Below are 14,372 nucleotides of genomic sequence, written 5' to 3' on the forward strand. Positions count from 1 at the left end.
CTTCTGATCACATTCCTAACTGCCATTATTTTCCTGACTAGTTAGCCTTGTCATACCTCTTTTTTCCCATATTTTAAGGTTTTAACCCTAGGCATTCCCCCACCCCTGCCCCCAACATTGTAATGATGCCTCTTCAAACCCTTTCCCAACTCTGAGCCCTCACCTACTCTTTTATTGGTGATCCTTTCACTTTCTCCCTCACCCGAAAAAACAACACTTGTCTAGAGTAGATGTAGAATGAATTCAAATGGAATAAATTAGGCAGCATCAGAGGAAGACTGAGCTGTGTTTGTGGTTTCCTTTAAGTGGCTGGCTCAAGGCAGCTGGGTCTGTGAAATTGCTGTTGCTGCCACCATTTCTTGGGGCTGTCAAAGCAGGACTAGCCTAACCACTTTCACCTGCCCCGGGAGCCCTCCTGCTGCTCCAGGGACTGGGCTTCCTTGTGTAAGCAGAGTCAAGATGAGCTCTACCCTGACAATTCTTCAACAACAATTCCCGCCCCCCCACCCCCACTGTTCCTGAGACATTCTTGTCAACTGCTGGAAATGGCCCACCTTGATTATTACTACAAAAGGTGTCCCGTCCCCTCCCGGCTCTCCTGCTGGTAATAGCTCACCTTACCTGATCACTCTCATTACAGTGTGTATGGTAACACCCATTGTTTCATGTTCTGTGTGTATATAAATCTCCCCACTGTATTTTCCACTGAATGCATTCAATCAAGTGAGCTGTAGCTCACGAAAGCTTATGCTCAAATAAATTTCTTAGTCTCTAAGGTGCCACAAGTACTCCTTTTCTTTTTGCAGATACAGACTAACACGGCTGCTATTCTGAAACTTCTGATTTTATGTAAGAATTCCTGATTTAATTCTAGGTTATTCTGGAACATCTCACTTAATCATTTTCCTGACATTGCAGGGGCTTCGGGCACTGGTTCATCTCAGTCCCTCCAGTTCTTGCCTGTGACACGTAATAGTCTAGTCTATGGGTTGTGATACTTTGGTCTAATTTTGGTTGTTGGATTTAGTGTACAGGTGCTGGATGATGATGGTGACCTGTGAAATACAGGAGGTGAGACTACCTGATCAGGCCGCTGTCTCTAAGAAAATCTAATAAACTTCTAACATGTTTTCTCCCACACAAAAAAGGAAAAATAAAATTAGATACAAAACACTTGCTTTCAAAAAGCAATATAAATAAAATAGAAAACGAGGAATGAACTTTATATATGCATAAACTTCAGTTATTTTATAACTTCATTTTGTATTAATGTAATCTTGTCCGTAAACTCTATTTCTGTTCCCCATCTGAACTGTTTATCTTAGATCAGTGGTTCTCAACCTTTCTAGACTACTGTATCCATTTCAGGAGTCTGATTAGTCTTGCGTACTGCAAGTTTCACCTCACTTAAAAAACTACTTGATTATAAAAGGAGTAATTGTGGCACCTTAGAGACTAAGAAATTTATTTGAGCATAAGCTTTCGTGAGCTACAGCTCACTTCATCGGATGCATTCAGTGGAAAATACAGTGGGGAGATTTATATATACACAGAACATGAAACCATGGGTGTTACCATATACACTGTAACCAGAGTGATCACTTAAGGTGAGCTATTACCAGCAGGAAAGTGGGGGAAGGGGGGAGAACCTTTTGTAGTGATAATCAAGGTGGGCCATTTCCAGCAGTTGACAAGAATGTCTCAGGAACAGCGGGGGGGGGGGGAATAAACATGGGGAAATAGTTTTACTTTGTGTAATGACCCATCCACTCCCAGTCTTTAGTCAAGCCTAAGTTAATTGTATCCAGTTTGCAAATTAATTCCAATTCAGCAGTCTCTCGTTGGAGTCTGTTGTTGATGTTTTTTTGTTGAAGAATTGCAACTTTTAGGTCTGTAATTGAGTGACCAAAGAGACTGAAGTGTTCTCCAACTGATTTTTGAATGTTATAATTCTTGATGTCTGACTTGTGTCCATTTATTCTTTTACGTAGAGACTGTCCAGTATGACCAATGTACATGACAGAGGGGCATTGCTGGCACATGATGGCATATATCACATTGGTAGATGTGCAGGTGAACGAGCCTCTGATAGTGTGGCTGATGTGATTAGGCCCTATGATGGTGTCCCCTGAATAGATATGTGGACACAGTTGGCAACGGGCTTTGTTGCAAGGATAGGTTCCTGGGTTAGTGGTTCTGTTGTGTGGTGTGTGGCTGCTGGTGAGTATTTGCTTCAGGTTGGGGGGCTGTCTGTAAGCAAGGACTGGCCTGTCTCCCAAGATCTGTGAGAGAGATGGGTTGTCCTTCAGGATAAGTTGTAGATCCTTGATGATGTGTTGGAGAGGTTTTAGTTGGGGGCTGAAGGTGATGGCTAGTGGCGTTCTGTTATTTTCTTTGTTGGGCCTGTCCTGTAGTAGGTGACTTCTGGGTACTCTTCTGGCTCTGTCAATCTGTTTCTTCACTTCAGCAGGTGGGTATTGTAGCTTTAAGAATGCTTGATAGAGGTCTTGTAGGTGTTTGTCTCTGTCTGAGGGGTTGGAGCAAATGCGGTTGTACCTTAGAGCTTGGCTGTAGACAATGGATCGTGTGGTGTGGTCTGGATGAAAGCTGGAGGCATACAGATAGGCATAGCAGTCTGTAGGTTTCCGGTGTAGGGTGGTGTTTATGTGACCATCACTTATTAGCACCATAGTGTTCAGGAAGTGGATCTCTTGTGTGGACTGGTCCAGGGGGCTTCCTTGAATAATATTTTCTCATGTCCCTTATATTAAACTCTGCACTTCAGAAAATCATTGCCTCCAGTTCATCTTTACTGTAGGGATTCCTTAATTTCATCATAGGGTGTCATGTACAGATGTGAGTGTTGTCTCCATCTCTCCCCTCCCATGCAATTTGAATCCTATTTGAGCATGGATTGCATTTAAAAAAAAAAAAAAAAAAGCTGTTCTATACCCCATTCCTCTCATAAAAGATATCACTCATGTAAGTGTCAGACCCGGGAGACTCTGATTTATAACGACCGCTCATAACATGAGTTTTACAAGCCTTTCAGGTCCCTGCAGCAGCTCTACTTTAAAAGAAAAAATTGTGTTTCTGTTTGGTTCCCTCTCTCCAGGGTTGTTAAAAATAACATTTTTCTAGTTCTGTATGTCCTGGAAGATTAATTCTTTAAGCAGTTACTTGTTTACCTGTCCTTGCAATTCTGTCACTGAATGCAAATACAACTGATGATCCAGGAGAGATTCCTTACAGCAGTATATTCTTGGATATGATGCAGAAGTCCAATCCCATGTATCTAGCTAAAATGCATTCCCCAGACTATGCTCTCCGTCCATATAAGCCTTGTTCATGGGCAAACTACGGCCTGCGGGCCGGATTCGGCCCCTCAGGTTTTTGGATCCAGCTCGCAGATTTGCCACACCCACCCCGCTCCCAGAAGCGGCCAGCACCACATCCCTGTGGCTCCTGGGGCGGGGCACTGCTTCTGCCTGTGGGTACCTCCCCCTGTCATAAATATAAAGGGAAGGGTAACCACCTTTCTGTATACAGTGCTATAAAATCCCTCCTGGCCAGAGGCAAAGTCATTTTACCTGTAAAGGGTTAAGAAGCTCAGGTAACCTGGCTGGCACCTGACCCAAAATGACCAATGAGGGGACAAGATACTTTCAAATCTGGAGGGGGGGGGGAAGGCTTTTGTCTATCTGTGTGATACCTTTGTGGGGAACAGATCAAGGATGCAAGCCCTCCAACTCCCGTACAGTTAGTAAGTAATCTAGCTAGAAAATTGTTTTGGCTTGTGAAATTCGCTGTGCTGGAGGAAATGTGTATTCCTGTTCTTGTGTCTTTTTGTAACTTAAGGTTTTGTCTGGAGGGATTCTCAATGTTTTGAATCTGACTTCCTGTAAGATTATCTTCCATTCTGATCTTACAGAGTTGTTCTCTTATCTGTTTTTGTTCTTCTAATAAAGTTCTGTTTTTTAAGAATCTGATCGGGTTTTTGGGGTTTTAAAAATCCAACGCTGGTTTGTGCTCGTCTTGTTTATTCTCAAGCCTCCACAGGAAAGGATATTTTGGGGAATTAGGAACTCCAAGTGGTCATTTCCCTGTTCTTTGTCTAAATCACTTGGTGGCAGCATACTGTTCAAGGACAAGACGAAATTTGTGCCTTGGGAAAGTTTTAACCTAAGCTAGTAAAAATAAGCTTAGGGGGTCTTCATGCGGGTCCCCACATCTGTACCCTAGAGTTCAGAGTGGGGAAGGAACCTGGACACCCCCGAAGCTCCCATTGGCCAGGAATGGGGAACTGCAGCCAATGGGAGCTTCAGAGGAGGTACCCACAGGCAAGTGCAGCGTGTGGTGCTCTCTGCCCCAACCCCTCCTCCAGGGGCGACAGAGACGTGGTGCCGGCCACTTCCCAGAACAGGGCCAGGGAGCCTGTCCTGACCCCAGTGCGTGCCACTGCCACCCCAAAGCTGCTCCAGGTAAGCGGCGCCTGGCCAGAGCCCGAACCCCTCCTGCATCCCACACCCCAACTCCCTGCCCTGAGCCCCCTGCCTGCACCTCAGCCCCCCAAGCCTCCTGCTGCACCCCACACCCCTCCTGCACCCCAATCCCCTTCCCCGAGCCCCCTCGTACATGCTGCACCCCTGCTCTGCCCCAACCCCTTGCCCTGAGCCCCTTCCTGCACACCGCACCCCATCCCCCACACCAACTCTCTGCCCGACATTCATGGCCCTGCAAGCAATTTTCCCCACCCAGATGTGGCCCTCAGCCAAAAAGTTTGCCCACCCCCGTTGTAAGAAATTTCATCAGGCGTTCTACTCTCAGAAGGTTCAAGTGTTGTAAACTGTAAACTAAAAAGTTAATCAACTTGAAATAAAGATAGTAAAAACTGATACTGAGACAATAACCTTTTAGAGACAGCACTGTAACATTACCCTATCTATTGAACACAAAACAGATCATTCAAATGCAAAAAGTCTGAAGTATACACGGAACATAACTTAAAAGAAATTGAAAGTAAGAAGTTGTCAGTAACAATTTTAGAGTGCCTTAAAGTCCTTTAAAAAGTACAAAACAAAACCAATAAATATCAATTTAATTACGAAAACACACTTAGTGATTTATTTCACTAGAAATATATTACTTATTCACCATTTTAGGCATGTTTTATGGAACAGAATACATTCCCTGCAAATCTCTAGATTTAAACAAAAAACACTGAATAATTACACCATCCACATAAAGTCAACTTCAAATCTTGAAAACACCAAGAATTTTCTTAACTTACGGTAAACCTCCTTTGTGCATAAAAGAAGATGCGAGTTGGGCAAAACTGAGGATGGCAACTCTGGTAAAGGTTTTGTTAGGGGAGTTTATTAAATTTTTGTTATATTAATGTTGCTGCCAGGATAGCTTTCTATCAACACTATGCCAATATTTATTTATGGAAGTATTTTTAAGAGTCTGCTATGGCAATCCAGAACTATAGACTGGGGTAGTACACATTTATTTCAATTTATATGTCATGTTACTAGCTTATACTTTTGTTTTAATTTTAGTAAAAGGGATGCAAACCATTGTAAAACAATGGTAAAAAAAAAAAGATTTGGATAGAATCTGGAGCAGCACTGTCCTCAAGAATCTCATCTATTTTTTTAAAAAAATCCATAAATGTCACTGAGAAATATAAAGTGACAATTAAGCTGATTCAGAACATAATGTGTGAGCTTTTCCCTGCTGCTCTTCACTATTTCGCAAAAAAATTCCTAAAACTGTGTATCTTTGCTGGTCCCAGAGAGAAAACTCAAACATAGCATGTTGCCTACTGCTACATTAAAAACATTTTTATGTTTCTACAAAGATGCTTATAGATACACCCCTTTAATTTTCCATTTTAAAGGAAAGCAACATCTATTAGTTGCGAGGATACAATGACACTGCTGGGAGATTCCAAATTTCAAAAGCCCAGCTATGGCAACATCCCATTTATACTGTAAAAGTTCTGCTTAGATTTTAACTAGAATATGTTGCAATCAGCAGACTAATTTTTAACATGCCTCAGTGTTCCACAAAAGGAACAGTTTAAGTGTTCGTAAAAATACCTCTGGTTCCTCACTGAAATAGTATATCAGTTTACACAACATGCTGAACAGCAATAAATGGGAACAAACATTGTCAACTAGGGCAGTGGTTCTCAGCTGGGGGACCTCAGACTACTATCTAAGGGGTCCACGAAAGGTTGTCATTACCATAGCACAGGGGTTTTCAACCTGTGGCCCGTGGACTCTTGGAGGTCCACAGGCTATGCCTAAGATTTCCAAAGGGATCCGCACACCTTCAGTAGAAATTTTTTTGAGGTCTGCATATGAAAGAAGGTGGGGAACCACTGAGCGAGGGCAATGTTAGGTTAAAAAATTCCTAGAAAAACTCAACATGACAAATTCCACTCTGTTCTTAAAGTCTGAGCGGACAACCCATTTTATTATTGTCTTAACTATCAAATCAGACTCTAGACTTCAGATACATCCACCTACTGTACCAACACCATTTTATACAATTTAAATTATTAAAATGGAATATATTCTTACATTATAGTCCACTAATTGACTCTCTCTCATCCTATCCCCATTATCAGAGAAATTTAACATACAACTTATCCAATTCTCTGCTGTAAGACTCTGGTATGCGATGATGGAAAAATACCCAGTGCTGCATTATGCAAAAAGTATGTCCTCTTGGTGCTACAGTACTTGAAAATGTGGCTGTGGCTAAGCAGAGAAAAAGTTAATTAAATTAGGAATGCTACCCACTATCTTATTCCACTTAAAACATTCAGCATGTTCAAAATTCTAGAAGTTTACTAATCATCTGCCTTCTTCTCACACAACATACTTCCTATTTCAATGGAGCTCAAACTATTTTGCAAGACTAGTTTGTCTAATTTTATATTTGTCCAAAACGGAATATAATTTAAGAATTATTTACATGAAAAGTAAGGGTAATTAGATATTGATTATTTTTCATAAGTGAAATAAGAATTTGCTTTACAAACTTTAACTTGCATTTTGTGATCTAATCTGAAAAAAGGATGACACCGCTAATAGTGACAACGAAATATAAGCAAACTTTCATTTAGCTATACATTCCTCTGTCTGTCAACACAAAACTCTTTTGAGGCTATGCAGTAAGTTATCCCATAAATTTCAGAAGAAAATTCATAGCTGATATGACCACATTAGTTAACTCCCTCACTTAAATTTGACGTAATATTTTATTTATTTTTAATTTGATCTTCATAGAAAGAAGAGCAAAAACTTCAGTATAACAGTTCTTTAAACATACAATTAGAGATGTAAAAGGTTAACCGGTAACCCATTAACCCCAGCGGTCGGAGTGCGCACCTAGGCCCAGCCAGAGTGACCCCAGCCTGAGCCGTGCCAGGCCCACCAGAGCTACCGCGGTACAGTTAAACGATTAAATATAATTTTAATTGTTTAACTGGTCAACTTTTTAAATTGCTATTTACATCCTTACATACAGTAGCTCTGCTACTACTAGAGCAATTCTAAAAACTTTGCACAGTTTATGTTATCCAAGGCCGATGCAAATTCTAGTTTATAATGTCTCATAATAGACTACTTATATAAGCTCAAATGGAAGATATTTTAATGAGTAGTCAGACTACTTTATGCTGGGCCTCCAAAGCATATTCAGCACACACTGCATTAATAAATGTACAGTACAGACCCAAGAATACAAAAGCAAATGACGGCACTTGTTAAACTGATATCATGCATCGACCTGCAATATCAGTTTTGGAAATTCTATATATGAAACAATACAAATATACCAAAAATACAAGTCTTGGAATAACTTTGTTATTTAAAAGTAATGCTTGAAAAGTACATAAAGGATCACATGACCACCTGTTGTCTATTTTTGGAGTCTTTAACAGGAGGTATGGGGGATTTTTTAGAATTGTTTGAATCACAGATATGTGCCTTTTTTTTAATCTCAATTTAGAATACATTTCTCTACCAAACATACTTTGACAGTTACAGATGTACTTTCCCTCCGTTTTCAAAGAGGGTTTTTTGTTTGATCACTTCCTTTTTTGTGCAGTTATATCTGTAATGCCACTGTTCAGGTTGGTAGAAACCCAATAATATAGTTTGTTATTTAACTTCTGCAAATCCAAAAAAAGGAGTACAAGCAAACCACATACAAACAAACAACTTGTTTCTTAGGAAAGCACCTTCCAGCTCTCAAACGTTTATTGTTGCAAGGTCAGTCACATTTTGGGGCTTATTTACATTAAATCATTACTAAAAAATTAAAGCCTTAATGAACTTCTGAATCTGATGACTATTATTGTTTGAAAATGGAACTGCTGGTATCTACAATTATTTCCCTCTTTCTAGTGTGAGATTTAAAAAAAAAGATGAATAGCACTGGCTCTATAATGATATTTAAATCTAAGTTTTTTAAAAGAATGTAGAAGCTGTAATGCTTATTAGACTGATGTTATATGTTAACTATAGAAAATTTAAGTGGCTTTGGTATTGGTGATCTCTACAGAGATTTTTCTTTCTTTTTAAAGAAAGTCAGACAGCCCAGTATTTTACTGCAATTTCCTGTTTTGCTTTTTTACCATGGTCAAATATCTTTTTAATTCTTCAAAGAGTATCTATGGGGAGTTTTTCAAATGCACTCAACTCCACTGGATTTAGATGGAAGTAAGGCACTTGTAAATTTCCCATCTAAACTATGTATAAAACCTGCTTGCCCATGGACAATGTTGCACAGAAGACACTTACTCAAGAAGCTTCACATGATTGTACTGCTACAAAAGGAACAATTCACTTAAAGAAGAGATCTGCCCCACAGTTATTTTTGGGAAGATAGGGAAAGAATGAGCTGCACTGCAAAAGTGATTTTTGGTTACGGTTGGGTTTTTGTTGTTTTTTTTGTGGTTGGTTGGTTGGTTGGGTCGGTTTTTTGGGGGGTGGGGGGTAGAGGAGAGATTCTAGCATGTACACATAACCCGTCCTTCCTGTTTGTAATTTTTTTTAAATTGTAAAATATACACTTTATATTCTTTGTCAAAGACTTAACATTGTTAAAAGAAATCCTTTTTAAAAAAATGGGGAAAATTTGTTTTTATTTTATTGTGAAGTCAGGTGACTGAAAACAGATAAACTGAAGCCCACTTCATCGGATGCATAGAATGGGACACATAGTAAGATTTATATATATATATATATATATATATATATATATATATATATATATATATATAGTGACAAAGCTCTGTCCTTCCCTCCGTGGATCCCACGTTTCCTGGCAGATTTCGCTAGCCTCAGAGACTCACTGTGACCCTGCACGTAACCCTTCTCTCTCTAGAGACAAGGGTCACAGTCTACTGAGCCATTTTCATCATAAGCCAGAGAGGGAGGTGAGGAGAAGTTATCTTTCCTTGCACCGTCTCTGTTGTCTCCCAGTCTCAGTGATTAATCAGGGGGCAAAGGTGGGGGGGTAGACCGGGCCCACCCTCTACTCCGGGCTCCAGCCCAGGGACCCTAATAGTATCAGTACCCTATGGTAGCTGACCTTTTAGAAACATTACATGTACAATTCCCTGGGCTACTTCCCCCACAGCAGCCCTCACTTCCTCAAGCTCCACTTCACCCTTACCTCAGGACCTCCTTCCTTGTGCCTATATGGTGTGTACTACTCAGCCTCTCCAAAAGCGCAACTTCTGCCCACAGCTCCTGACATGCACACCCAGCTGACTAACTGGGAGGTTTTTAACTAGTTTCAGCCAGCCCCTGATTGGCTTCAGGTGTCCCAATCAACCTAGCATTCTCCCTGCCTTCTGGAAAGTTCTTAATTGGCCCCAGATGTCTTAATTGACCTGGAGCAGCTTCCATTTCACTTTTTACCATTTCTGGTTAGCTAGGAGACACCATCCCTTTCTGGCAGAAAGACCTGGCCTTAGTTAATCATGCCTTCATCATCTTTCAGCTGGACTACAGCAATCCAATATACCTGGGGGTGAAACCTTCAGGTCTTAGGAAGCTCTAACCGATACAAAATACTGCAGTGCAGCTCCACAGCAACACAGGTTATCATAAGCAAATCACATTTGTCCCCTGCTCTCTATGCTGGCTTCCCATAGAATTATGAATCAAGTTCAAGGTCTTAGTTGTTATCTTCAAAGCACTTTCTGGCCTGGGCCCAGGATACCTAAAAGACCATTTAAAGGTCCAGGATAAAGATGCTGGTCAACAACTTTGCTCCTCTGGCATTGCTGAGAGTTCCATCATAAGAGTAAAGCTCATCTGGGAAGAAGACAGAATCTTCCCCACGTTAGTCCAAGACTATGGAATCAACTCCCCCAGGAACTAAGGACTATCATAAACCTCACCACTTTCACCTCCAAGTGAAAGGTGCATTTCTTTGACCTTGCCTTCTCAAATATAAACACAGAGCAACAGGTATATTGAACAACCACCACCCAACCATAGCGAGAAACTCCATTCCATGTTTCTCCCTCTGGTAAGAGGATGAGCCAACAACCAACATGTGACAGATGTGTAAGCACACTGCTTACTGCACTACTGCAAGGTGCTCAGATACTACAGTGAATAGCATGGTATTAAAACCTGAATACAACAAAATACATTCCTACTCTGAGGACCTAAGACAGTGGTTCTCAACCACGGGGTACTAAGAGGTCTTCCGGGGGGATACGCCACTCATCTGGGGGTTGCAGCACCCGGGGGTGGGGGGTGTCGAGAGATTGGTTTTGGGGGGGGTCACAAGTGTAGGGCTGGCATTAGGGGTGACAAGCAGGGCAACTGACCAGGGGCCCCACAAAGCTAAGTTACATGCTTCAGCCCCACGGCCTGGGTTTGGGCTTCAGACAAGGCTCAAAGTGAAAAACAGGCTCAAGTATCACACTGAAATGTAAGTACAATATTTATATTCCAATCAATGTATTTTATAATTATATGGTAAAAATAAGAAAGTAAGCAATTTTTCAGTAAGAGCGTACTATGACACTTCTGTATTTTTATGTTTGATTGTATAATCAAGTATGAGAGTAGCAGCCGTGTTAGTCTGTATTCACAAAAAGAAAAGGAGGCTCGTTCACCTGCACATCTACCAATGTGATATATGCCATCATGTGCCAGCAATGCCCCTCTGCCATGTACATTGGTCAAAATGGACAGTCTCTACGTAAAAGAATAAATGGACACAAATCAGACGTCAAGAATTATAACATTCAAAAACCAGTCGGAGAACACTTCAATCTCTTTGGTCACTCAATTACAGACCTAAAAGTTGCAATTCTTCAACAAAAAAACATCAACAACAGACTCCAACGAGAGACTGCTGAATTGGAATTAATTTGCAAACTGGATACAATTAACTTAGGCTTGACTAAAGACTGGGAGTGGATGGGTCATTACACAAAGTAAAACTATTTCCCCATGTTTATTCCCCCCCCCCCCCCCCCCCGCTGTTCCTGAGACATTCTTGTCAACTGCTGGAAATGGCCCACCTTGATTATCACTACAAAAGGTTCTCCCCCCTTCCCCCACTTTCCTGCTGGTAATAGCTCACCTTAAGTGATCACTCTGGTTACAGTGTATATGGTAACACCCATGGTTTCATGTTCTGTGTATATATAAATCTCCCCACTGTATTTTCCACTGAATGCATCCGATGAAGTGAGCTGTAGCTCACGAAAGCTTATGCTCAAATAAATTTCTTAGTCTCTAAGGTGCCACAATTACTCCTTTTATAATCAAGTAGTTTTTTAAGTGAGGTGAAACTTGCAGTACGCAAGACTAATCAGACTCCTGAAATGGATACAGTAGTCTAGAAAGGTTGAGAACCACTGATCTAAGATAAACAGTTCAGATGGGGAACAGAAATAGAGTTTACGGACAAGATTACATTAATACAAAATGAAGTTATAAAATAACTGAAGTTTATGCATATATAAAGTTCATTCCTCATTTTCTATTTTATTTATATTGCTTTTTGAAAGCAAGTGTTTTGTATCTAATTTTATTTTTCCTTTTTTGTGTGGGAGAAAACATGTTAGAAGTTTATTAGATTTTCTTAGAGACAGCGGCCTGATCAGGTAGTCTCACCTCCTGTATTTCACAGGTCACCATCATCATCCAGCACCTGTACACTAAATCCAACAACCAAAATTAGACCAAAGTATCACAACCCATAGACTAGACTATTACGTGTCACAGGCAAGAACTGGAGGGACTGAGATGAACCAGTGCCCGAAGCCCCTGCAATGTCAGAAAAATGATTAAGTGAGATAAACTCAGATAATCCTGGCAAATGATCCAACCCACACACTGCAGAAGGCAGCGAATATCTCACCAATCCAGGTCACTGCCAATTTGATCTATAGGGAAAATTCCTTTCTGATCCCATAAAGGTTAACGGGCAGGTCTTGAGCACATGAGCAAGAACCAGCCAGCCAAGCACCTGGCAGAAAATGCTTGGTGCCACCTCAAAGCCCTAGCCCTCCTCATCCCATCTCCAGCCATAGCCATCTCTGATGTTTCAGAAGAAGGAGATTTCATCTATCAGCCCTTTCATTTAATAACTTCAGAAAAACTGTCTACACTGTGCAGAAGTCACTGTGCAGAAGTGCATAAAAATAGTTTATTAAGAATTTAGGATAATTTGGTTGAAGTGTTTAACTACTGTTGATAGGATTCAACCATGTAACAACTGTTAAAAAGAGAATTTTAAATAAGATACTATCTAATATTAAAGTCATTTTAGACTGAAGCTATTTTAAGCTTTGTTTAATAATGAATCAGAAAATATGGTTCACAGATGTGTGGACAGGGATGCAGGGTAGTATAAATCACAAAGCAGACTATAACCATTTTTGCTTATCCATTTTTCTGCAAACAACATTTCCCTCTCATTTACCAACTAAAAGCCAAAGGCAAACCCAACACTTGCACTAGAAGTGGGTCAGATTGACCATGCCCTGAAAACAGAAAAGGGAAGTACTGGTGAAGAGATGCAAAGTAATGATCTGGAAATAAAATTAAAATGCATTTTTTGTGGTGAGCGTTTCAGAGCTACAGAAGAGAAACCACCATGGTTTCCAGTCTCATTTCCAGATTAAAGTGACAGGTTTTAACACATGAGCTAGGTAATGAGAGGTTGACATGTTGCCACAAAGAGAATTAAATAAATTAGAACTAATATGGTAAATCATCCTAGAGGTTAGTCACATTACAAATAAAATAGCCAAAATGTGGGTGATCTAATATGCAACAGTGCTGTTGAAGATGGGAGAAGCCTAGAAAACATGGAAATAAGCCAAGATGCAACTTTGAGGAAAGTGACTTCATAGAACAGTATCAACTTTTGAAAGAACTGCCTGGCTCTCCGGACGACCTGTTGTTAAATGAGCCTTTCTTCAGTTACGTTCATCCTATTAGACAAGATTATATTTTAACTAGGAACTGCACATTAAAACAAACATTGCTTTCACATTTAAACACAAACTTTTACAACTGGTTGAGACCTGCATTAGCCTGTAGTATTAAAGCGTGCCAATGTCATTTTTACACTGACTCATTCTTTAAAAAAAGAAAGTGGTGGACAATAAATCAAAGTGAGGTCAGTGATGCCAGCTGTAAGCAAGTCAGGTAAGGCATGAACTTGCCTTTTAAATTCACCCAATAGTCAGTAATTCCAGTAATGGTCTCAGTCACATCAGCACTGAAATCTGCTTATTAGAAATAAGTCTGTATAACTGCAAAAAATTTCATCTAAACACCTTGAGAAAGGTACTAATTCAATACTTTTCTCAGAACAAAGTAACTATTAAAATGGCAAGGACAGTATAAAAGTGCATTCTCTGAGAATCACCTGTATTATGTCAAGTAATTATACAGTTCTCTCTGAGGAAGTTGAGCATGCTCCCTTTTTCAGTGGTAGTTAACTACACATAGAACAGCGCCACTTGTGATTTCATATATTAAAAGTCAAGTACTGTTGGAAAGTCCATGAAACAGCAACTTTGGTGTGGCTTGCTAGATACCATTCAGATGAGATGGAAATTAGCTTTACAGAACAAGGCTTGACAAATGGAAGTAAAAAAAATACAGAAAAAAAGCCTAGTCACTCTTAGATCTTAATAAGAAAAGGAGTACTTGTGGCACCTTAGAGACTAACCAATTTATTTGAGCATGAGCTTTCGTGAGCTACAGCTCACTTCATCAGATGTAAACATCTGATGAAGTGAGCTGTAGCTCACGAAAGCTCATGCTCAAATAAATTGGTTAGTCTCTAAGGTGCCACAAGTACTC

General features: G+C 40.3%; 1 protein-coding gene across 2 annotated transcripts in view; it reads right to left on the reverse strand.

Moving 5' to 3' along the window:
• SAMTOR (S-adenosylmethionine sensor upstream of mTORC1) overlaps positions 1-14,372 on the reverse strand; it is a 60,967-nt gene that overhangs the window by 43,242 nt on the left and 3,353 nt on the right. Inside the window, exon 2 of one of the 2 annotated variants that reach the window (XM_073328120.1) lies at positions 11,159-11,240. The exons of the other annotated variant lie outside the window; for it this stretch is intronic. The gene's annotated coding sequence lies outside the window, so the exon portion shown is untranslated. The remainder of the gene's footprint in view (positions 1-11,158; positions 11,241-14,372) is intronic. 2 annotated transcript variants of the gene reach the window in all.

Source organism: Lepidochelys kempii, chromosome 1 (assembly GCF_965140265.1).
Source record: "Lepidochelys kempii isolate rLepKem1 chromosome 1, rLepKem1.hap2, whole genome shotgun sequence".
Lineage (NCBI taxonomy): Eukaryota > Metazoa > Chordata > Testudines > Cheloniidae > Lepidochelys > Lepidochelys kempii.